Below are 15,296 nucleotides of genomic sequence, written 5' to 3'. Positions count from 1 at the left end.
CAGTGGGATGAAATGATGACACTGTTCAACCAGTGGCTCTCTTGCAGTCAGGTATGGCTTCACTATTAAACACCTTTTCATGGACTTCTTTGTTGGCATGAACATTGCAACCATGAGGAAGGTGAAAGAGACTCAGAATTTGTGAGTGAGAAGCTGCTGACAGATGCATGTCTGAGAAATCCATGCCTGAGAATCATCCAAATGCTTAGACATCACTGTTGATTTAATTAGTATAAAATATATAGAAAAGAATCTTAGGTACCACTCTAAGCTAATGATAAAAACATAGCTTGCAATGTTTTTAGGGCCAAAATAATAACAAAGGACATAGAAATAAAAAGTAATATTACAAGTCTAGTCTCCCACTCTCAAAAAGTGGCAATTATTTGAAGTTTTCTAATGGAAAATGAGAGTTAAAAAATTTATGAAGAAACATAGCTGAGGAAAACAGGATGCAGGACGGATGGCTTGTTTTTACAAGACCTATCCAGTGAGCAATAAATTTTAAAGTAATAGAAAAATTTCAAAGTGCCTAACTAAAGCTGTAGAATTAATTGGCACAAACTAGAATTGATGATTTTTTGTAGGATTAGGTATTCAAATTTTTCATAACTGTCAAATTTAAATTAGGCAACAGAAATGAGAAAGGGAAAAGTTACAGCTAATAGGACATAAGAAAATTCTCTATGGAGCTGAGTAACCTATAATTGGCCATTAGATCACTCACCTTCTTTTGAGATGTATGGATAATTTATGGAGACAAGACAAAACTCTATCTGGATCAAGAATTGTTACCTGCTGTCATATAGGTTGGAGTGAGCAGTAGGAACTGCCCAGAATACAACAGAAGTGGGGAAATCCCAGTCGTACCCAATAAATAAATAAATCAGGCCTTAAGCCTTACAGTTGTTTCCAAAAAAAAAAAAACCAACCCCACACCCTAAGTTTTCTCCATACAAGGGAGCTTTTCAGATGAAAATTGGAACATTATGTCTAGTGATAATCATTGGGAAATTGTGTGCTAAAATTTCTTGGCTAAGAGCTTTGCAACATTTCAGTAACTCGATTTTGCAAAGCTGTTACATGATACAAGTTTCAGCCGCTTCTGATTGATCACAGGTTTTGCTAATAAGCATTATAAATGAGTGTTAGTAAGAGAGAAAACAATGGCAACAATTCAGCAACAGCAGGAATCAGCATGTCTGGCAAGTTTATGTATTTCCTATGAACTAGGACAGCTGGCTTCTATTATTTAAAATTTAAAAAGTCTAATATATAGGTTCTTAGATATCCTCAGACTTTATTGCTAAATGGGGTCAGCTTTGCAGACCAAGCTGAAGACTTGAAGAAATGGAATCCAAATGAAGTATGTGATGGTGGCTCATGGGATGTAGGCGGTGCTGAAGAGAGAACTCTGGAATGTAAAATTGTTCACAGCTCTATGACAATTTATTTTTTTATTTAGAAGTGACAGAAAATTGTAACACATCATACATGATTTCACTGTCATTAAGCTACTCAAAACTACTTCAAAAATAGGATTTTGAAGGCAAAGACATTTCTTTTTTCTTTCAAATGAAAGATGTTGACAATACTTCCTTCTATACACAGTATTAGACCGTGGATGCCTATTTGATGGACACTTTTATCCATTATACCATGAACAGCTCCACCAGACCAACAGTAGAAAGCTCTTTTCAGCCCCTCATGATGATGAGATGTCTTTTAGATCGCTCTTACTTCATGATCAAAACAAAAATGGCAAACTAGTCAAATACAAAAGGTACACACCTCTGGAGTTCCAGGTTATAGTTCCTGGAGAGGTTTTACCATTAAATATTGTAGATGGGATCTGAGGTAGGTAATGATGGGCATTATCTTAATGGTAGATAACTGACATTTTATCCTCCCATTTCAGGTCAGGATTTCACCCAAAACTTTAATACAACATTGAATATTCACATAAAAGGTTGTAGCAGTATGGAAGCAATTGATTACCAGCATAAATGAGGGCTAGTCAGGAGGTTAAAAATTAGCAGGACTTGGTCCCTACTCAGTAAACAGCAGCTATAACACATATTGCCAATCTCCCCTTTCTGTGGTCCTATAGATTTATTATGAAGCTAACCAGAATACTACTGAGAAGAGTGAAAAAAAGAACACTTCTACAATTTTTTTTCTGCTTAGAGAAACTGCTCTATACGTATTAGTATAATGAATGGATTTGCCCTGGGCATTTATCTGTAATATTTCATCTGACCTACATATAAAACTCGATCAGCACATGATCTGCCCTCCTTACAACTGATTGGGTTGGACCAAACTCTTACGCATTGTCAGTGCTGGCAGCAAATCAGAGTTCCAGTCCGTCCTCCCCCTTAGCCTGACTTGATTTAGTCATTTAACAGTTACTTAAAGGACAAAAACCTTACAACTTACTCATCTCTTCATTTGCATACTTCTCTTTCACAGCAAAAGAACTCCAGCCCATGCCGCTTTCCAAGTCACAGACACCTAGAAGATTTTGTCTCTTGCATTATAAAACCAAAAAATAATCTTGAGTTCTATTTACTCAATACCTCATCAAACAACATCTTCACAACCCATTTCAAAGTCTGTGTTTTTGCCAGCTGGATTTACCTGTGAGCTATAGAGAACAAGGATGAAACAGCACAAGAGCAAATGTCATAAAGGTCCACAAATGTGTTGAGGCTGAGGCTGTCTCTGTCCTGGAAGTAGCCAGCTCACCTCCCACCTGCAAGGACAGCTTTGGAGGCTGTGAAGCTCCTGCCACATGTCAGGATAAGGCACAGCACTGCTCTACCTCACTTAATTTTCCAACAGCTTCTCAGACAAAAACCAAACTGTGAAGGAGATGTGAGAAGCAGAAAGAGCAGCTAAATGCCAAGGTTTGACCAGCCAGGCTCTACCAGCTGGCCTAAGGTGCATCCTTAGCACATTAGACTTAACACATAGCACAAATGCCTACAAACATTTCTAGCTCAAGGAAAATCACTGAAAAAAAACCCAGAGTGTAACGGTCAAAAGTTTCTTTATCTTCAGGTGTGATAGCCCACCGGCAATGACACTGCAATTATATACTGGTTGGGTTAGAACTCACTTTTATTTGGCGGAGCAAATACAGTTCTGTCACTGTAGTGACTAATGGCTCTGCATCACACATATATCCCAATGCAAACCAAAAAGCAAAAACTTACATTAGACAGCTAGGTATTAGTCAGTTATTGCTTGTATACATTCAGTAGAATATGAAGAATGCCCATGGATTTTAAATGCTTTATGTTGTTATGATGGCAGCTGATTTCTTTTAGTAGTTATTTGAAATAATTTGTTTCCAGGTGCTTCTTCTACATTATATTCAAATAATAGTTATACATAGAGAAACATGCACCTCAGATTCAAGAAAAGTCTTACTTTTGGGTTAATAGTGTGGCTCTGTGATTCATTTCCAAACCTGCATAGGCAGAGGTCTTTTTATTCAAAACAGAGAACATGTACAAAAAAGGCTTGTCATTATAACAATTGCATTCAATTACCAGATCCATTCCCAGAATAATGGAAATCATAGGCCTACTAGAGGAATAATTATATTTTTAACTTCATATGCAGAGTTCTGTATATATATATGTTTATATACATACAAATACAACTTTATCTGCCTTACAAGATTTAAAAGATATTTATTTTGACATTCTAATAGCAGTAATCTATAGAATCTAGTAAACTGTATCTCCTTGCACATGTTGGATTAAGTATGACTTTATTAAATTGCACAAATTGAAGTGCTTCTCCAGACCAGTTCACAGATTTTAAAATGAAATTATGTGTCTGTCAATAGTTTAGTAGTTTGCTTTCTTTAGTTAGAAAGCAGAAGTTCTGTAAATCGACATTGGAATAGTCCTAGTGCTTGAAATATAAACAGTATAGGACAAAAGGGAACGGCTTTAAACTGAAAGAGGATAGATTCACATCAGATATTAGGAAGAAGTTCCTTACTGTGTGAGTGGTGAAGCACTGGCACAGGTTGCCCAGAGAAGCTGTGGCTGCCCCATCCCTGGTACTGTTCAAAGCCAGGTTGGACAGGGCTTGGAGTAACCTGGTCTAGTGGAAGGTGTCCCTGCCTGTGGCAGGAGGCTTGGAACTGAATGAACTTTAAGGTCCCTTCCAACCTAAACCATTCTGTGATTCTATGGAGTGCAACTGTGGACAATTAGCAAAGAGGTATTGCAGCTCCCTGCCAGTTTGAATTTTTCTACATTCATTCCCACTTATTGATGCAAAGCTTGTAATAAATATTAGTGTACTTTCATGCAAGCTGTCTGTACAAATCTAGGGCCAAATAATAATAGGCTACAAATTATAGCTCTTGCAAACTTAGAGCAGCTTAAGAAGTCACTGAAAATAAGTTTTTGTGAGTTATTTTCAGTCTAGTCCTGTATAAAGCGTATTCAGAAATTCTCACACAGAATAACTAGCAGCTTTGAATGCCTCATGAATTTTTATGATCTTGTTAATACTGAAACAGTAAAGTTCTTTCTCTATTGCTTAGTTTATATTGGCAGTAGAATGGGGAGTTATATTAATCTATTGATGCCTGCATCTTTTTATATACTCTAGCATGATGTTTATAGAAAAAATGTGTGATAACATAGGTTCAGGGTCTTTGGGGTCTGACAGCTAAAGCCTAGGTTTACACAGGACTAGTCAGCTCAGGTACAGTAAAACAATTCGTATTTAGTAATCCAAAGCAAAATCCACTTTTTCTTACAAAACCTGTTTTTCATGTTTGAACTGGCCAAATATCTTCACAGGAGGTCAGGGTGTGTTCACAGGCTACCTGACCAGGTCCTAATCCCTGATTCTGGCAGATGTTTTTAAGGGAACTGCTAAGGATATGGAGGGAAAATCACATTATTCAGCCTATCTGTTGACTCCATTTCAAAATGACATTAACCCATTGAGAACATCCTTTTCCCTAGTCTCAACTTCTTTTAACACAGCTCCCACATCACCTTCACTCCTCACACAGTTCCAGCCCTCTCCTTGTACTGTCTATCACATCGTTTTCTGCTGTCAGTTGAAACCTATTACACTGAGAAAACCAGTATATGTAAGAGGCTGCTGCAGAAAGGGAGGGTATAAGTTGTGTTCTTGCTGGATGCAACAAGAACTGGTGGGGTTGAAGTGCAATCTGTTTTTGGTTTTTTTATAACAGCACAGTCATTGCTGTGGGAGCTGGGGAAGGTTCTTCTCTGGGTTACGCTGAGGATAAATTGTACAAAGGTCATTTAGATGCAATTAATCCCTCTCTGACAAGACACTAGGTGACAGCCATGGATCTCTGATCCTTGTGCAACACCTTCCTGGGGCTTAGAGGTTCAAACTTCTAGAGTAAATCATTGGCAAGATAAAGCCAACATATATGTGATGTGATATATCAAGTATCACAACAAGGCTATGAACAGACAGAAACCATATAGTGAGCAGGAATGTAGTGGCAATTTCTCTTACTCTTTGAAGTGCCACTGAATGCCCATGGCCCTGCCTGGGGGAGAGCTGCAAACAGGCAAGGCTCAAGCCACAGATCAGACTCAGATGTTTCTAACTACATGTGGAATAGCCCATGTTTCAGCTCCTTCAATCTTTCATCCTTTGCTCTTTTTCCATAAATCACAGTCTTTGGAACAATTTTCTTAACTGACAGAATACAAGAGATAATTGTTGAATTTTTGAGTGACTTCACCTAGAAAAGCTTCTCTCCTGTTAATCCATATGTTTCTGTCTCCAGCAGGAGCAGGCTGTAGTGCTGATTGTTTTTTTTACTCTCTCAGAATTTATTCTATCCTGAGATGGTTTTATAGTGCAGCAGAGGAAAAAGTAGCCATACCCATACTGATTGTATCACTTCTAGCTAATGCTGCTTCAAATGCAGCTAGCTGCTCTCATCCATACATTATCCACAGAGACAGGGCTTGACAATGTTCCTCCTGACTGTGATGGAAAAGTCAGAAAAGGAAATCAATGGGAATAGGAAAAAACGTCTTAATTAGCATCTAAAATTTAAAATGCTGAGCGTATTGATCTGGAAAGGCTCTAATGATTACAACTGAACTTTGCAACATAGAAATAGCACAACAGTCAACTACACTGTGCTTTAAAACCATATGGGGAGGTGGAAATTGCTCCTGAATAATTTTATTGTCTTGGCTCATCTTTAGGGGCAACAGTGATTTGTGTTGATATTCTGGTGTGGGAGACTCCAGTTTGTGTCATCTAGACAGGACCAGTGGGTACCACAAATGCACCCCTCATTAAGGCAGTGTGGGTAAATGAAGGAGCAAACTCTGCCATCAGTCATTAAGAACTTTCAAGGCACCTTACTGTGCACTAGGAATTTGGTAGGCACAAGTTTAATCTTCCCCAAAAAATCACAATAACATGCACTCAAACAACAAAAACCATGCTGAAAATAAACGAAAACATAGTATTTTCAATATATATTCCGAATCCCAGTATCTATCCACAAGAGACATGTGCTGCATAGTTGCAGAATATTAGTCCTTTCATTAGCAGAGGTAATAACCTTCAAATAGCTGATAATCCACTTGCAGTAGTTACATAGTGCTTTACCTTAAATAACTATCTTTTGGAAGAAAGACACTCTACAAAGCATGATTTAAAGATCATCTTTCAACAGCATGCCTACCTCAACTTAGTAACAGTTATAATGTCTGTGTCAGTCAGAGGTGAGCTATGACCTCTCAGCATCTCAGGCATCACTGTGGTGCTGGGTAACACCATACAACAAGAGGTGGAGTTGCACTGGTCTGAGAGCTGCCACAATGGGAAGTGGTGAAATGTGCCTGCAGAGAGGTTGAGAAAACTCAGGGACCCACTTGCAAACCCTGCTGTCTTCTCCTTCTCTCAGAGCAGAGCAGGGGCACTCCCAAGGAGCTACACTCATCTCTGCTCGTCATCTTCTCAAGGTCTTTTTCTCCTGTCAGAGAGAGCATTTGGAGGCATGGGGGGGGGGGGCGGGATCTAATGACTTTTCCTTACATTGACAGATGAGTCTGAAAGGAGGCAGGGAAGCTGACCACCCCCTATCACAGACAAAGCAAATCAAAGTGCTTCTAAGCAGCAGGATAAACCCAAATGCAGCACAGTTTGCTCTGTGCCAGTAGTGGCTTGAGGCAAAAAGGACTATGTGTGGCTCCGCTCCCACTTTTAACTGGGACCATAACACCTCTCCAGGACATACCCTACCCACTTTTTGCCAGGTGCTGAATCCCATCATAATCTGCTCTGAGGCACTAGAAACTTCTGGTAGAGGTAAGTTATTACAATGGTCAATTTTTAATGACATTCAGAGCCAGAAATCACTTCAGCACCAGTGACCCCAGGACGGAAATGGCTCTCTTATGCTGTCATCTCTTTTCATTATTACTGTTATAAAAGGCATTTGCAGTGCAGCTGTGGCCAATCCACACTTCATGGCTCATGCCTCACTCCTGGGCAGATAAAACTTAGCTCCCATCCTCTGTCAGCACCTGGGCACTGGTATAAACACTGACCCCAGTGCTGCAAACAGAGAGGTTTTGAAATTTGTCTCTTTCAAATTATTCAAAATGATTTAAATATGTTTTATGGTTTGAGCTGGTCTTTAAGGATGTAAACTCAAGCACCAGCTTTCTGCAAGGTTCATGTACAGATCAGATCTGCCTCAGTTGTATTCCTGTCCAGTTGTTCAGTAATCTAATGATCACCCTCTTGTTTTACAGGTTGCACAAGTTAATTTTAAATAGAAAAATATGACAGACAGGAGAAGAAATGAACCTATGAATTACCGAAGTTATTCTTTTCCTGTCTTGACATTGTTTATTTTGTCAGAGATAACAGGGTTGCAGGAGTCACTCTTAATTACTTTTTGCTAGGAATATCAGGCTTCATAGCTGACAAATGTGTGCAGTTTGAAAGAAGATTAAGAGAAATAAGTAATAACCTGGATACCATGGTGGTAAGAGAAAGATGGTCTTACACTGCTCCCCACCAAAAGTATTGCCTCAGCTGCAACCAGGCCTGGATGCAAGGCTTTGTTTCCATGGTCATATAATTAAATTTTAGATTAATAATATGAAAAAATAGCATTTTTCTAAAGTAAAAATAATTCTCTAAAATCTGGAGGGGCTCTACTGCTCTGTGCCTGTGTAGTTTGCATATATTGGCCCTGGGTTTATGTCACTATAATGGTGATAAAATCCTAGTCCTTCCCAGAAGAAATGTAAATTTCATGCTAAAATGAGATATGAAAGATTGAAACTCTCCTGATAATAAAAGATGTTTATAGGAGGAAAAGTCTTACAAGGTTACCAAGGTACTAAGAGACCTCCGCAAAGGCTGCCCTTAGGCCTGGGGCTGCCTGCCTACTGCCTGCTACCCAAGCTGCATCTTGGGGAGTCCTTGCCTTCCTTGACTATAGGGCAGCCAAGAAGATGAGCCCCAAAAGGGGAAAGTGAACCTTTTGTTTCTCAAACTGCCTTGCAACATGGTATGTGTAGTAAGTGTGGGTACCTCTACAACATTTCAGGGATTTGTATTGAAATGCATATTGGTGTCAACGGTCAAACTTAGTCAGACCAACTGATTATTGCTTACTAGACCTCACATGATCTACAGCCATTCCCATTCTTGAGCAGACCATATAGGAGCTCCTGTACCATCCCAATCCAAGCAGGAGCTTTAACCATGACCTGACAGCTCCAGCCCAAACATAGTGAGATGAGCTGGGAGAGGGGACGCACAGTTCCAGTCTCCCCTCTGGGGACTGCAGACCCAAGGCAGGGCCAGGGGATGGATTTGAAGGCACAAGAGCTGTACAGAGCACAGCAAGATCGTTGCTGTCACAAATTGTCAGCAGTTCAGATTATCAGAATGCCTTTCATAAATATGTCTGTATTATTTTATATTACATGCAGAAGCAAGATACTGTATCTTCAGTGCATTGCTACTCTACAGGCAGCTAACCAAAGCTTCATTTTCAAGCATAGCTAATAGTGATATGATAGCTAAAGGCTATGATGAAGAAAGCAAGGCCTTTACTCTGTTTTTCCCTGTGCAATTTACTTTAATTATTACTTGTTTCATGGCTAGAGATGTTGCATAAATGTTATTACTGCTATTCATAGCATACAATCAATCTACGCATATGGTTTCTTCCGATGGTAATGTACAAATAGCATGTCTTATCCTTTGAAAATCACTTTACTTAATTTGCATAATGTTTGCAGATCCTTCCAGTCAGAAAAGATGGTATAAACATAAATTATTGTTTCCATGTGCTGTTTTCTTCAAAGAAATACAGACTTTATCTAGACTCCAGTTCTTTTTCTTCCTGGATCATTCTGTTGATTCTTCATCATAATCAATCTCTGCTGATTCTGTCAAAAGCAGACACTAAAGTGTAATGGTAATTATTGCCATTGCAAGCACAGATAATCAGACTATTCAGTGAACAGGTTTTGTGCTTTTTACATAAAAAATCACTCCTTCTACTTACGACATTTATCTAAATGTGGTTTTGAAATAATTTGACAATGGAATAATTAGTATTGTTTTCACAGCTGGCAAGATCAATTTTCTGTTTATTGCTGTGATTTTCAGTGAGCACCAACAAATAAGTAAGAATAAAACAAGTAAAATATTCCAGTGTGATGGGTTGGAATACCTGGACATGCCTAGCTAACAGAGTGGAAATCTGTGGGACCAGGCCCTAGGAATCCTTTTTCCTTCTCTCTTCTATTGCCACAGAAAATGACTTCAAGGTTTTTCTAATAATGTCTTCAAAGTTAAAAAGAAAAGAATTTTAATCTATTTTAAGATTATAAAACCAGAATAAAAGATGATAGTGTCTTATTGCAGAAGTCATTGCAAAGCTGTCTTATTTGCAAGTGCTGTCAGCCATTGACCGTGTCTTGGGCTCCAGCTGCAGAGAGAGGACCAGGTGCACTATTTGTAAATAGCTTATCTGGGAGGACAGGAGTGGCAGAAGCTGTTTGTTTTACTGGTATTCCTGGGAGTAAATCAACCTATTTAATAGTCCTGTCCCCTATTTGTATCTACACACCGCCACACCAAACTCTGTGCCCCTGGTCCTGAATGTGCTCCCAGTCCTGCAAAGCTAGCATTCAAGTATTGCAGAGCTAGAGCCTTTTTAAAAATTAAGGTATGCATTGGATTAATGTACACACAGGCTCTGAACCACCTGGAATAAACTGACATCCCTCCATTTCCCAGCTACTTCAGAGGTAACAGCCAGGTATCTGGAACTGATTTAATTGTAATATTATGGCTGCCAGAGAAAAACATATTTTTCTATCATTTCATAAGACATTTTATAGCATGTAACCAATGTGCATTAAGTTCCACAATTTCTTACCTACAAAGGCCTGAATTCAACTCCCAGAGCACACACTATTACTACATAATGTGGCACAAGTCATTTCTGGAATCACTCCCCTATCCTTTATGATTAAATTCAATGTTAGTACGTTCCCCACATGCTTCAAAACAAAAGCTGTAAAAGATGGTAAATGTTTCAATTATGCCCAAGACTACTATAAAATAATAAACTAAAGCAAAATCTATGGTGTGTTGGAAACTACCTTTCAAATCACTCCAGAGAGGATATGAGTCTGTTGTGCCAGCAAAGGAGATAAATGTCTCCCTTACTGTCTCCTACCTCTCTTTTTCACTCCAGCAGAGTAGCAGGCTATAGTTAAACTCTAGAGGACACTATCACCTTGCCTGCTCTTTTTAGCCACTAAATTTGCCCTTAAACAAGTTACTATTTATTAGGCTCTTGTCCAAAGCCTGACATTCATGAAGCTCTGCATGCAAGATCTGTTTGACTCTCTAATTTGCACCTTTATTGCAGAGACAGAATTTGTGGTTTAATTGAAATTCTAACAGGTGATGTTTGTACCAGCTGCTTAGTCTCCAGCGGAAACCTTTTCATCACAGCAAACTGGCAGCTCCTCCATATGGTTTCATGGCATAGCCTCTGGTGAGACCAAGGAGCAACAAGATCAGCTCCCTCTGCCACTGCTGCCTGTATTCCCAGTCCATGGTGGGGAAGCGTCTTGCTGCACAGCCCCCATGCACACATCCTGGGGCAAACAGCCATGTGCCACTGTCAAAGATGTTCCCCCTGCAAATCCCACATGGGTCAGGGGGCCAGAGGTGTCAACAGAGGAATTGGCACCTGTCTCCATGACACCAGATCATCTGAAAAATAATAATAACTCCTTATGGCCTCTGGTGGTTAAATCTGAGCCTATAAATCAAAATGGAACATGCCTGGGCATTCTAACATCACAGTTGCCTATAGCGCTAAATCACTGTAGAGGCACCTTGGCTCACTTTTGTCCCATGCCATCCAGCAGCCTCCCAAAAACTTCCCAGGCAGAGTCTGGGAGTTGGGACAAGCCAACGACTGCTCCTGAAGAGCAGCTTCTCGTTCTCTGTCATTTTTTACTGCAGAGGATTGCAGTGAGTTCATGCATCTTGGTAATTGGTCAAATTCCCCCACCTTTTGGGGACAGTGCTTTTATGTGGCATCACTATCTCCCAGTAAAATTTTATGGAAAACTTTCTGGTTACAGTTTTTTTCAAACAGGGAGTAGGGAAACAGAGGGAAAATAAAAATTTCCAGGTTCAAACTTGTCAATGTTTTCCAGTTGGTGGCCCCTAAAAGCTTTCCACTGGCTACACAGATTTCTGTATGAGACAAAGCCCACTGACAATAAAATTACTTTTCTTAGACACTTCTATATATATTGCAAAATAACAGCCAATGTCCCAGTGACCAGCCACAGGGCAAAGCCATTTGTCCAAGCACAGTGCTGCACTTTTGTGCTAAGAGCCATCTTTTGGTTCACCGTGGTTTTGTATCGTACTCCAGCTCCCTAAAAAAAAAAACGGCTACCTTAAATCTTTGTGATCATCAAACGGCAGCAGATGACTCATTTTGAACTAGCAAAAAACTATGAGAGAAAGAAAATGCCAAAGATCCTAAGTTCAGCACTCCAAAAATTACTTTCAATTTGATGAGCATGAGTGGAAAGAGCTCTTCACCAGACTCTGAACTACAGCTCTGATAGCTCGGGAGCTGCAAAGCATAGGTCAGGCCAGTGAGATATGTAATGAAGAGCAAAACAGGGAGCACTGAGAAAACATTTGTGTTCACAGAAGAAAAGGAGATAAATCATTCTGACATCAATCTAAAAAGCCTGATGAGTATTTTGTTCTTAACTGGAACAGTAGAGGGCTAGATGTAATTCTAAAATAGGGTGTAAAGCCCTAGGAAGAACCTGTAAGACTCTTAGAGGACCTGTACATGGAAACACGAAGCACTAAAGTAACTATAATATTATTGAAGAAGTTCCATAGGGATCTCACAGGTACATAATTCAGGAATAAAGCTGTTGCTGTTCTCCAGAGAATCTCCAATGGGGCACAAATCAAAAGCCTGAAAGCAAATGGAGATGATTCATCTCTGAGATGGACACCTATCTTGCCGAGAGCAACACAGAGGAACCAGTTAAACCCCCAAAGAAGGTTATCGGAGGAAATGGATTGCTGAGTAACCTGTCACCAGCTAAAGATACTGTCTTATGACAATAAAGTTTTCTACAGCTTGTCAGATTCAGTACATGCTCAAGCCCTTAATCAAATTATTACATTCAGATATTTCTGAATGACAGAATGACACAGACTCATCACGCTTCTCAGAACATTTTTGATTTCAAGACCTTGGTAAAGAAAAAACATCTTTTCTTGAAAGGTCATCTTGTTTGCAGTGTTGGGGAGGGGCTGCATTACTGCCATGTAGTAAGAAAAGCAGCCATATCATTTTTGGCACAAGCAACCACAGCTTTAGAGCAGAAATGCAACACAACAGCATTCAGCTTAGCTGCATACAGCAGGCATGCACCTTCTGTACTACAAGAAACTCAAAAGAACAAGATGTGGAAGAGTTTAGGGAGTTTTCTGTCATATCTTAAAAGAAGCTAAGAGCATGCAGGCAAAAATCTGTAACTAGAATACAGCTTACTTGCTCTGTGGGCATTTTCACATTCACTTCCTAATCTATATTCCAATGGGACCCTTATTATCTTTCCAAATACATCAGCAGCTTTCAAAGAACCATTGTGTCTTTTATAGTGAGTGGCTTCAAAAAACCAGTATCTTCCCCAAGGGTCATTAGTAATGCTCTTCTATTGCAGTAGCTCACCCTACACACTGATAAGGTGGTGACTTTTTCAGCTAGTGCATTGTAATTGTATTTTACATCAGAGGAACCCTCTCACAGAGGCTCACTGCAGGTTAAGGGTGGCTGCACAGGCTAGCAAAGTCAAGCCGAGGGACTTCCCTTCCTGTTGCAGCTGCAGGGGTGAATAAGAGACTATAGCCAGAGAATCTGCAGAGTCAATGTTCATTAAAGTTAATGAAAGTTTTACATGAATGAGAAAAAGCTCCAGAGCAAATGAATGAGTGGCATGATGACAACTAGATACACAGATGTATTTTTTCCCAAATACCATCAAACCTCTGTGATATAGGGAGGAGCAGCAAAACATGCACTAGCAGGAATCTAGAGAGCTTTTCTTTTAGCTTCTACCACAGTCCCAAGCTGGGAATTCAAGCCAAGAGGTATTTTGCAAAACAGAGTGGAAAAAGGGCACCTATTAACCTCCCTGAGTCTATGGGGTCCACATTTCCAGCTGTTTGCCTGTTACAGAGCTGGTAAGGTAATGAACCTGTGTTTTCCTAAGGCTTGATAGAGGATTCTGCACTGCGAGGACACTAGCATGTTCCTGTGGTAGCTTGAAAGAGAACATGGGAGATTTGACTGAGGAACATAAATGTGAGGGGTTTGTTTCACCCTCCCTGCCCTTTCCAAGCAACGCAGGGCTCCAACTCAGCAGCATATTCCACATCTCTCAGCCATGGTTTGCTTCATTCTGAGAACCAAAACTCCTAAACACAGCTGAAAAGATTTGCATCATACAAAGACTGTCCTAATGGCCAGCACTGAGTATAAAATATCCAGGCCAGCCAGAAGTGAGCACCCATGCGAGAGAGCCACACCTGAGCTGCTGTAGTCTAAAGGCCACTGAAGGACCTCAGAGCCCACAGGTGAGGGGACACAGCCTGGCCTCCAGGCTAAAGTACAAAGGAAAGTGTCCAGCTTCCATATTTTGCAAGGACTCCTCAGAAGGGTTACCGAAAAAGCACCCAGCACACTGGAGAGAGTTGTCTACAGCCGGTGTCAAACACAAGGTCTTGGAGCAGAGCTTGGGTCTCAACTCAGGACTGTAAAATGGGTGGATGAGCTTTCAGCCCTGGGGGTCTAGAGAATGAGATCTGCTGGGAAGGTGTCAAAGAGCTCCTCTGAAGCTCCTTTCTTTCTCTATTGCTCACCTGACATGCAGTAACCTGGTGGTTAAGACACAGCAAGCAGCAGAGCTGGATTTATTGCTTTATTTTTTCTGGCATAGGATTTTCAAACTTCAGCTTCCTACACCAAATTTAGATAGATCAGCTAAGCTTTTCTACAACATTGCTTAGGCTTCCGCAGACATGCCCCAGGTGTCTTTGTGATCTTTACCTCTTCAAATTAAAGGAAAAATTGTCTGTCTTTCTAGCCCTAACTAGGAATTGCTGTGTTGCCAGCTCTGCAGTTCAGATCATGACTCAAACCTGACAATCCTGAGACAGAGAAATCATCTCGTAGTCCAGGGGGAGCCAGGAGGGGAAAAAAAAAGAAATCAAATTTAATCACTAGTCTTTGTAGCTTCCTACTTCACCTGCCTTTCCAACATAGCTGTGATAACTGTTAACACATTTCCTTGCTAATTGCACTGAGGAAGAGTTTACTTTTATTCTTTTCAGAGGAAAATAATACTAATTTTTGATTTCTCACTTGATTCATTTCTTCCTTAGATTCTTACTTCCAGTGTGTAAACATCCTCCCCAGATACACCCTTTCTTCCTCTGTACTCTTCCTTGCCTGCAAGTGCCCCCCTCTCAACACCAATCCAATAGGAAATCCTACAGCTGGGCCTCTGTTCCTCTCCCACTTCTTCCTCCTGCTTCCAACGCTACTTTGCCAGTCCCCACTGTCTGTGGGCACATCGCTAATTTACACTGAAGATATATTAGGGAAGAAGAATCATACTGATCCCCCGAGCCACAGAGAGTACCTTGCTGTCCCA

The sequence above is a fragment of the Pezoporus wallicus genome, unplaced genomic scaffold (genome assembly GCF_028554395.1).
Source record: "Pezoporus wallicus isolate ANWC-B61680 ecotype Strahan unplaced genomic scaffold, APGP_CSIRO_Pwel_v1 scaffold_13239, whole genome shotgun sequence".
Lineage (NCBI taxonomy): Eukaryota > Metazoa > Chordata > Aves > Psittaciformes > Psittacidae > Pezoporus > Pezoporus wallicus.
Note: the sequence above shows the minus strand (reverse complement) of the source record.